The 14,704-nt window shown below is 38.6% G+C and overlaps 1 protein-coding gene and 1 long non-coding RNA gene across 2 annotated transcripts in view; both read left to right on the forward strand.

Annotated features, from left to right (window-relative positions):
- The window catches only part of Klp3A (kinesin-like protein 3A), a gene marked incomplete in the record, with an annotated part of 479,268 nt that overhangs the window by 16,989 nt on the left and 447,575 nt on the right, over nucleotides 1-14,704 (forward strand).
- On the forward strand, nucleotides 10,199-13,321 carry LOC140224756 (uncharacterized). The gene is made up of 2 exons (XR_011900005.1): nucleotides 10,199-11,065; nucleotides 12,733-13,321. It is a non-coding gene; the product is annotated as an uncharacterized lncRNA (long non-coding RNA).

A 14,704-nucleotide genomic window follows, 5' to 3' on the forward strand; every position in this document is an offset into this window, starting at 1 on the left:
TGAATGAACCCGCTCCGCTCCATTCGGCGAACTCTTCATAGGGGTAGTAAAAATTGTGTTAGGTTGGCAGTATGATTCACTTCGCCACTAGTTCCCTGTTGCTCCGCATGGCAGCGTGTTATGACCATAGAGTACAATAGAGTCGCAAAGTACTGGAGCGCCGATGAAGCCAATCCATTAACAGGCGTTTCCGAGCCGCGTGTGCTCCGAAAATTGTGAACCATTTGTGAACCCAACGGCATTTTGTAACACGGCGGCTTATGGAGAAATCAAGAATTGCTTGTGTTTTTTAGGTATTTTATAATTCAATCAGCATTAATTTTTGCAAATTTTGCTATTTAAAGGTAGTCAAAGCCATAATGAATCCATTGATGTATATTACTCCTGGATAATATTCATATTGGGATTTAATTTCTGACTTATACCAAGTGTGAACCAACCGGCATTTCTTATCACGGCGGCTTACGGGAAAAGCAACGACTGCCTGTGTTTTTTCGACATTTTTTAATTCCATCGATATTAATTTTGTGCAAATTTTGCTATAATTAGATAGTCAAAGCCATAATGAATCCATTGATGTATATTACTCCTGGATAATATTCATACAGGGATTTAATTTCTGACTTATACCAAGTGTGAACCAACCGGAATTTTTTAACACGGTGGCTAATGGAGAAATCAAGGGCTGCTTGTATTTTTTCGACTTTTTTAAATTCCATCTGTATTAATTTGTACAAATTTTGCTTTAAATAGATATCCAAAGCCATAATGAATCCATTAATGTATGTTACTCCTGGATAATATTCATATATGGACTCAATTTCAGACTTATTACCGGCCTACTTGGCTGGTTCAATGTGTGTGGACCTAGCCGACGAACGGAGCCGAGTCGGGAGTGGGGAGGTGTAGAGTACCTGTATAGGGAGAGTAGCGACAGATCGGTTCATGGAGGGCTTAGGGCCCAAAAGTGCAGCCACCCTTCTGAGCAACTTCTAACACACAAAATTTCACTGCCAGCCTACAGATTTCAATTCTAACCAAGATGGCTAAGAATGTACATAAATGAGCGTTCTTTCGCAAAAATAAGTAAATTTATGCAAAAAGTAAACCAAATACATGCTTTCTAAACGACGGTTCGTAACAATTGTATTTGTAAATCGCTCTGGACATTCGAAATTCATAGGTTGGCTGCCCTTTTGGGCCCTAACTTTATTCGCGGAGGCATCGGTGAAGGCCTGATGGACTTTCGGAGTTTCAGATCTGTCGCTACTCTCCCTATACAGGTACTCTAGGGAGGTGGGGAGCGCTGAGCGCGAGTCTCTGCGTATGCGTCGTCGCTAGTCGCCGCACACTAGTCTCCGGAGAACTGGACAAAACAGCCTCGAAAAGTGACTTCAACGGCGATCCAGTACTTTGCGACTCTATTGTACTCTATGGTTATGACCCGTCCGCGTACCCGACGATATCGCGAATTTTAACCTACAAATTGTCGTTGAAAACCTCGTTTCATGTGTTTTAGTTCATGTGTTTTCGTTGAAAACCACATTTCATGTGTTTTGAGACGTTTCCGCCACCGTATTTTACCTCTCTGTGAAGTTAGAAACCAACTCCTGCCGACAGGAAGATCAGAAACTCGATATGCCCAGGGGCCGGTAATCTGCATAATAACCTATTCTTCAAAGTTTGGGGAAGGAATAAACTATAAATGGTAGCATTACTTGAACTGAAATTTGAGTGTAATTTCGAGAAATTTGAGTGCCTTCCAATCTAAAAAACTAGTAAAAAACTAACAACAACAACAACAGATTTTTCCAGGAGCCGGTCAAAAAATTAAACGTAAACAAACAAATGTCATGCGGGGGGTACCGTTTAGGTCTAAATAGTTAACGTCTAATCCATCGTTCACGTCTAAACTAATAGCGTCTAAAACTGTTTTCATCTAAATAGTTTTGATCTAACGCAGTAGCGTCTAAATATTTAACGTCTAATAGCTACGTATATGCGAGGCTCGAAACCGGGGTTTCAGGGGTTGCAAGTGTGAAATGAAAAATATGAAAGATTGGAAATTTCACTTGAATTTTTCATGAAATTTCACAAACCTGTGAAAAATATGAAAAATTGGAAAAATTGGAACATATAAATCTGAACATATAACCTAGCAGGAACATCACTGGGGCAGTCTTTTTTGTTTGAAATTGAAGGTTCTTGTGAGAAATGTCATGAGAAAAACACTGGTATCATTGAAGGGTGCCATAATTGGTTCCCCCCTCCCCAGAATCTTGCAACTTCCACGAAATCTAACAATTTTAGAATGACAGGAATGACCTCATCAGGAATCACATAAGGTCCTAAAAAAGCTAAATTTCCCCAATTTTTAAGAAATTTCCTTCTTCCTCTTTGTGGAAGTTATCCTCTCTCCTCGGCCCTACATACCTGTGTGAGATTTTAATTGATTTGAGTAGGCAGCCAATGAAGAAACAGCTATTAATTTGTAAGTTTTATAATATTTTTGATACAGTTGGCTGCAATGCGACCTTGAGAAGTAAGCAGAGACATGTTCTTTTATATCACTCGTTATTCAATGTCGGGGATGAAAAAACATCATTAAAATCTAATTTTTCACAATTTTTCATATTTTTCTGAAATTTCATGAAATATTTCACGTGAAATTTCAAGATTTTATTTTTCATGAAAAATTGCAACCCTGGGTTTCACGAAACCCGAGTTTGTAATGCAAGTTTTCTCCGTCGGGTTTATGCGGGCGCTGTAACCCGACTTTCGCGGGAAATCAAACTTTCCGATTTTGGCGCTGTTTATGCGCATATTTTCGATTGAACTTGAATTTCATGTTGGCGCCATTTTCACAAGCTATACTTCATTTTTCCACTATGAATTGATTCAATAAATTATTAGGTATTACTCTTTTATCCTGTGTATGTTCAATTTTTCCACAATATATAAGCGGAGGCTTCATCTTCACTAGAAAAGCCTTTACTGACTTTCTGAGCAACAGTTGGAAAAATGACAGTAGATGTTTAATCATTTTACGTTCATCTTTAAAATTGAATGAATACCTAATCTCAACAACCCTCCAAATCATGCTCGAGCTTACATTCTGAGTTCAGAAAAGTTGCCATAGGTAATTTTAGTGATGTTAAAAATAATTGTGGCAGGCGCAGAAATTCATCATATTGTTTATTGAGCTTCTAATGATCTTACAATAGGTAGATATAGGCATTGAAAGTGTAGGAGTGCTAATCCAGTAAAGCACCGCACCTTCACTCCATGCTGTCGTAAAGATTGTATGTCTGCTATTATTGTAGTGAAACAAATAACTAATCGGGATATACTTATGGGAATTCCTCCTTCAAGATATGATCAAAATAAGCAGATATTGATAGGTCAACAATGTATCGCTGTCGCTGAAGCAGAAGCGTCTAAATCCTCTTGAGGCAACGGACGGTGACAATCTCAACAAACTGGTGACACTTCACAAATTTTGAATTTCCACATTCCCAGAGACACGCGCTGAAATCCTGTTTCTCACCCCTCTTTCCGACTGCTCTCCGAGTCCATGAGCAAGACAGGAAGAAAATAGGCAAGCTACCTACCACTGTTTGCCTACCTATGTGTGTTTTTCTTAAACTTGATTTTCAAAGGTGACTCATGTAAAGAGCAACTGACAAACAAGATTTCAGAACCGGCCATTGCATTTCACTAACCTAAGACACAAACCCAACCTTACCATTGATATTCTTTCGCTTAGACTGTATATTATTCTCCCACTGAGATTCGATATGGACTCAATTCAAAAATCCTTCTGAATTTAATTATTCAGGTAGAATGGAATCTGGAGCTCTCAGTCTATCTGTAAAGCGCATTTACTAACATTCACTGCTGTCACAAGATATTTTTGCACAGGCAGAGCCACTTTCCACAGTTGATGCATCTCTAACGCCAAAGCTCAATTATGACAAGTGGTTCAACGACCAAAAATTGTTACACGCCTCACTAAAAACCTTATTCTTATCTCAAATTGAAAATCTTGGATCACAGAGCACTCACCGAAGAATCTCCTTCCTTCTGCATCAGTATGAGAAGAGTGACGATACTTTGGAGCAATAACTTTGAACTAGTTTCAATAAATGACGGCTTCAGAATTTGAGTCATCATTTACTAGAGATTGGATCAAAGAAATAAGTCAGCAGGTCACGGTTGTGGCTGGAGTCACACTTCCAGTAGGACAACCAGGAAATAGATACACGGATAACACACAAATTCAAGAGCTATGCAGCTCTGATTGGATCAGATTTTAGATTTAATCGGTAGATTGTAATGAAAAAATTCGGTGCACTGCTTAAAGGGAAGCAGGGTGCCTTATCTTTAAATCCTAGGCAAATCGTGTGGATACGGTAAAAAAGTTCTCCGCAGATGATGAACTGGTAGATAAGGCTATTACCTACTCAATTGTAGCCTGTAAAGCTCTTTGCTTGCTTTGCTTCTGTGGTCATAAAATGTTGATTAGAGTTGCAAGAATTATCTGAAAAAGCAGTAATAAGCCTGGATTCCATCTGACACTAAACACCTTCACTAGAAAATAACGTCCTACGTTTAGCTAAATAAGGATAAGTAAGCCACATATAACTGAAGGAATCACGTAAAAGTGCTGAAGCAACAATTAAAGTAAAATTATTATTGTAAAAATGTTAAATAATGGCAAAATTAAAGCTAAATCGTGAGATAAGCACCAGTTGTTTACGAACGTTATGATAATAAATCCGCCATATTGCCGATCGCGCACCTGAAAATCGCATTTGAAGTCGAATTTCAACTAATTTCAACCTCCGGTTCGTTTATGCGGAGTGCGAAAACCTAGTCTTTAGTGTAAAATGAGGTTTCAAACACAAATTTCGGAAACCTACATTTCGTTAGTTCCGTAACGTTTATGCCGTGATTTGAACCTTGGTTTCAAACTCAGGTTTCGATTGAAGTTAGGTTAAGAGGCTCGCATAAACATAGCTATTAGCTACGTAATACGTTTATGCGAGGCTCGAAACCGGGGTTTCACGAAACCCGAGTTTGTAATGCAAGTTTCCTCCGTCGGGTTTATGCGGGCGCTGTAACCCGACTTTCGCGGGAAATCAAACTTTCCGATTTTGGCGCTGTTTATGCGCATATTTTCGATTGAACTTGAATTTCATGTTGGCGCCATTTTCACAAGCTATACTTCATTTTTCCACTATGAATTGATTCAATAAATTATTAGGTATTACTCTTTTATCCTGTGTATGTTCAATTTTTCCACAATATATAAGCGGAGGCTTCATCTTCACTAGAAAAGCCTTTACTGACTTTCTGAGCAACAGTTGGAAAAATGACAGTAGATGTTTAATCATTTTACGTTCATCTTTAAAATTGAATGAATACCTAATCTCAACAACCCTCCAAATCATGCTCGAGCTTACATTCTGAGTTCAGAAAAGTTGCCATAGGTAATTTTAGTGATGTTAAAAATAATTGTGGCAGGCGCAGAAATTCATCATATTGTTTATTGAGCTTCTAATGATCTTACAATAGGTAGATATAGGCATTGAAAGTGAAGGAGTGCTAATCCGCAAGCAAAGCACCGCACCTTCACTCCATGCTGTTGTAAAGATTGTATGTCTGCCATTATTGTAGTGAAACAAACAAAGAATCGGGATATACTTATGGGAATTCCTCCTTCAAGATATGATCAAAATAAGCAGATATTGATAGGTCAACAATGTATCGCTGAAGCAGAAGCGTCTAAATCCTCTTGAGGCAATGGACGGTGACAATCTCAACAAACTGGTGACGCTTCACAAATTTTGAATTTCCACATTCCCAGAGACACGCGCTGAAATCCTGTTTCTCACCCCTCTTGACCTCGGACTGCTCTCCGAGTCCATGAGCAAGACAGGAAGAAAATAGGCAAGCGACCTACCACTGTTTGCCTACCTATGTGTGTTTTTCCTCAACTTGATTTTCAAAGGTGACTCATGTAAAGAGCAACTGAAAAACAAGATTTCAGAACCTGCCATTGCATTTCACTAACCTAAGACACCAACCCAACCTTACCATTGATATTCTTTCGCTTACACTGTATATTATTCTCCCACTGAGATTCGATATGAACTCAATTCAAAAATCCTTCTGAATTTAATAATACAGGTAGATTGGAATCTGGAGCTCTCAGTCTATCTGTAAAGTGCATTTACTAACATTCACTGCTGTCACAAGATATTTTTGCACAGGCAGAGCCACTTTCCACAGTTGATGCATCTCTAAGGCCAAAGCTCAATTATGACAAGTGGTTCAACGACCAAAAATTGTTACACGCCTCAATAAAAACCTTATTCTTATCTCAAATTGAAAATCTTGGATCACAGAGCACTCACCGAAGAATCTCCTTCCTTCTGCATCAGTATGAGAAGAGTGACGATACTTTGGAGCAATAACTTTGAACTAGTTTCAATAAATGATGGCTTCAGAATTTGAGTCATCATTTACTAGAGATTGGATCAAAGAAATAAGTCAGCAGGTCACGGTTGTGGCTGGAGTCACACTTCCAGTAGGACAATCAGGAAATACGTACACGGATAACACACAAATTCAAGAGCTATGCAGCTCTGATTGGATCAGATTTTAGATTTAATCGGTAGATTGAAATGAAAAAATTCGGTGCACTACTTAAAGGGAAGCAGGGTGCCTTATCTTGAAATCCTAGGCAAATCGTGCGGATGCAGTAAAAAAGTTCTCCGCAGATGATGAACTGGTGGGTAAGGCTATTACTCAATTGTAGCATGTAAAGCTCTTTGCTTGCTTTGCTTCTGTAGTCATAAAATGTTGATTAGAGTTGCAAGAATAATCTGAAAAAGCAGTAATAAGCCTGGATTCCATCTGACACTAAACACCTTCACTAGAAAATAACGTCCTACGTTTAGCTAAATAAGGATAAGTAAGCCACATATAACTGAAGGAATCACGTGAAAGTGCTTAAGCAACAATTATAGTAAAATTATGATTGTAAAAAATGTTGAATAATGGCAAAATTAAAGCTAAATCGTGGGATAAGCACCAGTTGTTTACGAACGGTATGATAATAAATCCGCCATATTGCCGATCGCGCACCTGAAAATCGCATTTGAAGTCGAATTTCAACTAATTTCAACCTCCGGTTCGTTTATGCGGAGTGCGAAAACCTAGTCTTTAGTGTAAAATAAGGTTTCAAACACAAATTTCGGAAACCTACATTTCGTTAGTTCCGTATCGTTTATGCCGTGATTTGAACCTTGGTTTCAAACTCAGGTTTCGATTGAAGTTAGGTTAAGAGGCTCGCATAAACATAGCTATTGTTTCTACTCTCGAGGAAACGAAATTTTTAGGTCTAAAAAAATATCAAGCACTTTATCCTGCCAATCTGATAGAATTTTTCCGTCTAATGTGTTTAGGTCTAAAAGATTTACGTCTAAATATTTTACGTCTAATTAGTTTAGGTCTAAAATAGTCATAGAGAAAAAAAAGGAGGTGTTTGCTATGGAACGCCGTTAGTGTCAAAACCCTTTTCTTGCGCGCGCGGAATTTTTTCTGGCGCGCGGAATTTTTTTTCGGCGCGCGGAAAGAAAAAATCCGTTTTCGATGAAAATCTCTGAATTTCCGGATTCCGCGCCGGTTTTCGATATATTTGCGCCGTTTGTGTCAAAACTATTTTTTCCGGCGCGGCGCTCCAAATCTGTTCCGCGCGCGGAATTTTCGATATATCGATTCCTGCTCGCCGTTTGTGTCAAAACTATTTTTTCCGGCGCGGCGCTCCAAATCTGTTCCGCGCGCAGAATTCTCGATATATCGATTCCTGCTCGCCGACTGTTTTTTCCGGCGCTGCACCAGAAAATAATGGGAATACTGCATTACCTCCAACGGCATTACCTCCAACGGCATTACCTCCACAAGACTCCCCTGCGATATATCGAATCGATTGTGGCAATGTGACCCAAGAGGGGTTGCGGCCAAAAGCCGACAGAGAGCGCTGAAACTCATACAATGTTGCCAGTCTGTGGTTTATGATGTGTTGCTTGTTAAACGAAACGAAGGCGCGAAACCAATCAGCAAATGCCCGTTCTTCTCAACAAGCCAGTTGTACGGTGGATTAATCGCAATGAAAATTGAAGGCGATACATTGTTCAAAACAAATAGTTTTCTCGACTGACCCCTTTAGTCCACATAACTCTGCCGAAACGACCCCGAACTGTGTTGCTTTTCTTGTGTGAGTCGCTTTGTTGATCTTTAGTTTGATTTTCTCGGACCGATAATGGCCCAGCCCATATATGAAGGATATCAATGAAATGAAGCGACATTTGGACTCTCTTAATAAATGTTCAACGATACTACAGAACATGAATGATCGGATGGAAATGCCGAGATTGTGGCAGTTGGTCGATATCAGTCCGTCGACAGCAAAATATATTCCCCTGCTCTCTGCTCTCATCAGCCGGTAAAAAAACGGTGACGTTACGTCCCTCTGCGGTTTTGGGCGTTGGTCGCAGAGATGTTAAACTTCATGAGTTTTTATCATGACGTGGTCGAACTGGCATGCGATCATGCGATACATCGTATCGATCAAGTCCAAAATCTCTGTAACAGAGGCGTGCGAAGGGGGGCCGCCCCCCCCCCCAGAATTTGAAATAGTCTCATTTGCCCCCCCCCCCCCAGAAATTCTGGATGGTGTAAAAACACCTTCTTTGATGCACGAATAACTTGTTAAATGCAACAATTTGAAAGTATTTTAACCTGTAACTGCATAAAATTGGGTAACTTGGTATAAAAATTGTAGGAAGATTAGCGCCACGGATACCTATAGAGATGCGCTCAAATAGAGTTATTTCAAAAATATTCCCCCTTCCGATGGGGGGGGGGGGGAGATAGCGAGTAGTGCGGGAAATGATCGATATTTATCCCCCCCCCCCTCAAAAAAATAAAAATAATTTCAAAGATCCCGGAAATTCTCATACTAAACTTAATAAATTGAGAATGTCTGTCCTTGAAACTGGATAGTTTTAAAACTTTAATCGGCCGCCATTTTGAAATGATGTTAGACAGATTTGATCTTCCAGTATGCGCAATAAGCCCCTTTTATGCCAATTCTAACCATATGGACCGAAAAAACGATATTTGAAAATGCTGACCACCCCCCCCCCCCCCCCCCCCCAGCACCGTGACTCATTTTTCTTCAATAAGAATTCTCCCTTACTGCAATGAACTATACGGAAATACACTGTACTTGGGGTTTTTTTTTTTAAATGTTAACCCCCTCCCACCCCCTCCAAAAAAAAACACGTGCACCAAAAAATAAAAATCCGCATCACCAAATAAGTGCTGAATAAGAACTAAAGAAAGCAAGCTGTGTTCAGATGCGTAAATTTTTTGCGCTCGGCTTGTTTTTTCTTCCTTACTAATGATTTATCGCCTTTAAAAGTGTTTTTTTTCCGATTCCTCGTGAAAAATAGTGCATATTCGTCGACCCAGATGGGCTTTTAAACAATTAAAACACCCCCGTTCGTCAGATAAAATTGAAAATGTTCATTGCGAGAATTTAAGTATCAGAGGATTTCCCGCTAAAAAAATCCCCGCGATCTCAGTGTAGCCAACCTCATTAAAATATTACATCCATTGAATCTCTAAATTTTCACTTTATCTACGACTAAGGGCTTACTAAGATCGACTTTTATTAATCAGCTGAAGATTTTTGGCATAAACTTGTTGTTTCTTTGTAGAATTAAGTGATGAGCTGATGAGCTCGGCAAATCGTATGGTGCACATCTGATTTGGAAGGTTGGGAAAGCAAAAATAACAGTGGAGCCAAATTGGAGGTAGTGGCATGGACCAAATAAAAGAAGCTTTTATTTGGTCCATGGTAGTGGGCTACAGATAGATTTTGTAATTTCAACACAAATGGCATGTACTTACTGCGATTACAGTGAGACATGTCAGTAATAAAGTTAAATTTACATTAGTTATGTCTAAAGTTGACTTATTACCTCTCAAAGAGCTTTTACAGGAATTACCATATGGCAACAGCGAAACGAGAAAACATCAACATAACCTAAAACTCTCTGCGTTACTCGTAGCCATGAAAGAAATAGACTATTTCTTTCTATTTCTTTCATGTCGTAGCTTACCAAAGACATAAAGACGGAGCACTAAAAGCAAAAAATGAAGCTTCTAGAGCTTCTTTTCAATCACCTCTACTATTGGCTAGAGGATTGGCGGCGAAATCGGGACAAGTTTGAATTCAAATGTAGGGCGGGAACTAATAAATAAAATTGCGGAAACAAAGTATTTTAGGTTGATTTTTGCCCAAATTCAGGTACACACTCATATTTTATTAACTTTAGGTTAGTTTCGGTCCGTCGTCGACTGACTGATTTCATTTGGGAGTAACGTAGATCTAGAACTGTAACGGCCTGTTTGAACCTGCAGAACCACCATAAGCAGAAGAAAAACTAACTTTATCTGAGATCACTGCCTGTTACCGAGCAAAAGTAGGTGTAATATATTAGGACGCAGACCGAACTTTCTTAATATAATCGTTTTAAGCATTTAAAACACGTTTCGAAGAAGAAATAAGGAAAAATCAAGAGGACAAGTTCAAATCAAATTTCCGTTTGCCGCCATGGATTCCCGCGCTCATTTACACACTCACACAAACGCGCAGCGCCGAACCTAGCTTCACTTTTTCCCCGTGCTTTTAGATACGAGCACTCCGTCTTTATGTCTTTGTAGCTTACTAAATACTAACTTCATGCTGGCTGGCCCGAAACTCAGTGTTTATAATTATCTGGGCATTACTTTTTTGTTGTGATAATTTAAAATCAATTTTTCAACTCTTCCTCGTTTATGGTCCTTATTTTATACCCACTTTGAAGGAAATCTAAGCTTCTTCATTCTTATGAAAGAATCGATAAGTGCACTTAGAAACTGCAACTAGTTTCGCAACGACAATTCGAAATTCTTCTGAAAAGACGGGCATTTCATGCAGTTTCTGATGGTAAGCAAGTATTCCTTTTAATCAAGTATCTCAAGTTCAACATGAACATAATAATAGGAATCTGATGTTTTGCACATTGTAAGTAGATACTCCCTCTGGCAGTAGTCGAAGTACCTATGCGCAGTGCAAAGACCATGATCCCCACTAGATGATACAGTGTTCTGATTCTGTAACTTATTGCAAGCCCTGGAATTGTACAGGCTATGGTGCAATGTGGCATACATCTTGATGCCACAATAGTCCTCAACAGAAATCCAAAAAGAATGCCTGTGGCTGCACCAACACATGCTCAAACGCTTTTTTGCAAGCTTGAAACTGCGTAATGGCTGGTACAACCTGCTTAGAAGTCCAACCTTAAGTTGACCATACATTGATTTTTAAGTTTAGATGGTAGTTATTTTTATAACAGTTAAAAATCAGTTGGCAGTAAACATAAAGTAGTACTCTAACCAGCCTGTGGCAGATTTCACCTAGATGAAAGAGACCTGAAATTTGTGATCATACCTGGTGCATGGTGCACACACTGTAGTGCATTTTCCAGATTACTATGGTGATCTTGAGCGTGATGCACAGATCTGTGGCACATCGCGCCATAGTCTGGTGATTTACCAATTTTGTCAAACGTTCAGCCTCAAATGATTATGAATATTGTGTGGAAAATGCCCATCTGCGAATTTTGGGTTCAATTATAGATTATCTGGAGTGAATTTCCTGAACCCTCACTCCCTAACTCTATCACCTCTACTGCTACGCTCATGCCCTACCCCTCCTCCATTCAATGAATCTCTCATTAAGTTCCTGAAAATGCTCAGTAGCCCAAATCGACGGTGTAAGTCCGCAATCACATATATTGTTTGCGGTGTCTGGAAATCTCCGGCTCTATGAAATTTTTTGAAAGGAGAACAAATGGACATCATTCCTTGAAGTTTATGCTGAATTTTCTTCCCACTGAGAAGAAAAATCTCGGCAGTTTTAAAGAATTGCCTTTGACTAGTGTTCTTTTTAAAAAATAAAGTATGACAGGAAGTCTGCGATGTCGCAAACCGAGTTATGTGATTGCCGACTCACACTGTCGAAATACTTCGAGTGTGATCGAGTAAATGTAGGTTTACATGAATCCAATTGTAGTAGATACAATGAGATTTTCCTGACAATAAATTACATGGTTTAAATATTGACTAAGTCACAGATAAGATCATAAAAAGCTGAAGGGATTGCTCCTAGAAGCTGAGGTTGGGCTCTCAATTTTCACTATGCTTACCAGTGGTACTTATCAATCAATTGTCAAACATTAGGTTTCAATTATTTTAAGTAGAAAAATTCTGTGACGGGACTTTCATTTAGGAAAATGAATTGAATATTAAAAATAGAAACGTAAGAAAAAATTCAAATACAGAAATTTACCTATCATACTTAACAACAAATTTATTCTTTATTTAGCATGACTTAAAAATCCAGCAGTCACTTATTTTTGCCTCATGTATGCCCTCTATCTGTAGTTCTCAATGTTATGGATGTTTATTTTTTTGGTCACTCACTTCATTCTGTATCCAACATGCCAAGGTGTAAACATTTCAAACGATGGAAGCTATTTTGCAATTTCTTAAAATTATTTGTTCAATGAGGAAATAATCACTAATGCCTGTTTTTTTATTCTTTTTTTCTAGAACTTCTTTACGAAGTGCTTGGTTTGCTGGGATCCTCATGGAAAAATGAAAGCTACTAGCACTCTGTGATTCAACTGATTTTTCCGCATTAGATCAGTTATTAACAGAGATTTAGCAGCAAAATCACATCATCAAGTTCTTGAAAATCTACCTTAAAATTTATTGAAAGATTGACAGAAAAACAATGCACTGCATCATAAAAGTGCAATCTCCTGGAAGGCATTTGTTTTGCACTGCATCATAAAAGTGCAATCTCCTGGAAGGCATTTGTTTCAAAGAAATAGCATGTAGGATTTTTTTTTATTATTATTACTTTCTTCCAAAAGTACAAAGACCAGAAATAACTTTGAATGAGCTTATTAACTTTCCTATGAATTGAAAGGGAAGAAATTGGAAGTGTTGGGAATCCTGTGAAGTGCGATTCTGAAAGTGTTTTTAAAATATAGGACGATTGGAATTGAAATATCTTACCTCTTCAGGAGAACTAGACACAGTGAATGTTGAGTTGCTGCAAACTGTTTTTTTCTTGCATGAAGTTTTTAGAAGAAATAGACCAGGCTGTTGAGTAGAAACTCCAAGGAATGGAAAATGTCGTTCAGAATTTTATGATGACTTTGAAAGAATCTAACTTTATGAAAAATCAGCAATTTATTTGCGGGGGAATGAAACTCTAAATTTTTTGGTGCGGGGCTGTGAAACAATTTTATTTCATTCCTGCGGGGGATTGCAAAAATTTGGTTTCATTGCCCCGCACTAATTTTTTAGTTGCATTGCCCCGCGCAACAGCAACAGGCTGAGTTTCACGGGGCAATAAACTGCGGGGCATTGCTGTGATACCTTATCTTAATTTTTTCAAAAACTGCATTTATGCGCCTTGTCCTCCAAGCTCCTCATTTGGAACAAGTCGGACAGTTTGTAAGTAAAAAACTGTTAAATGAGCAATTTAATTTTTTCCGTGGATATTCCCATGCATTTAAACTTAGGTACTTTTTACGGGTTGGTTCCGCAGCCTGTAACAATAATCACGCCGACGATTTGCAAGTTCAACTAACAATGTTTTTTTTCCAACGAAGTTTATCTCATAAAAAATTCAAAATTGAATTTTCATTTTTTTTGTTGGTTCATAAGCAGCCTCATTCATTCGCATAAGTTTCATAAGTTTTACGTGAAAATGCCACAATATCCCCCTTGAAATTTTCCGTCACTCGGCGGAGCTCTTATATATGCCGAGCGATACCTAATTTATTAACCAACTATTCCTATTTTTTCCCCCAAATTTTACGAGAATCGCTGATTTTTTTCCGTATGTAAGAAATCAACTTTCAAAAAAACCTCTAATCAGGCTGCAATGATGGTATAGTTCTTAGGGGTTCTATACGGGAGAGTTTACCTCTAACTACTCTTACTCTATGCTGCTATCTCTTCCATCTCTGTGTAAAAGTAAAAGAAGAAAGTGAGGTTATGTTTACTTGATGTTTACAGTTTACTGGAACATCTGAAAGGATTCTAAAAAAGGTAGATCATTGTCTGACAATGCAGAATTGGTCTATTTGTCAGAAAACTTGCGCTCTAAGATGTGCTGATAGGTGGAAGGCTGGTACATGACTTACTTTAAGCCAGACTTGACAAACCTTCATACAAATGTACTTCTCCTTCGATGCTTGGACGGACTATCGACGTGCTTTTCCACAACATTGTCGAACATTAATTAATGGAGCCCATTAATTGTTTAAACAACAAGAGTTGTGGAAGAGCATGGTGACATCCTGGATGAACTAGGTAACTGATCAAGCTACAGTCAAGTCAAGCACATCATGAAATCTAATAGCTCAGAGAGAAAACTGGATTGTTTCATAGCCGCAAGAGAGATGCTGTGTTCTTCAGCTGCAAAATATTATTTTGCGTACATTGAAGTAGAGAAATTCCAACCGGAGAGAACTTAGGTATGATTAGACTTTCCACAGGGGGCAGA

Source organism: Bemisia tabaci, chromosome 6 (assembly GCF_918797505.1).
Source record: "Bemisia tabaci chromosome 6, PGI_BMITA_v3".
NCBI classification, from domain to species: Eukaryota; Metazoa; Arthropoda; class Insecta; order Hemiptera; family Aleyrodidae; genus Bemisia; species Bemisia tabaci.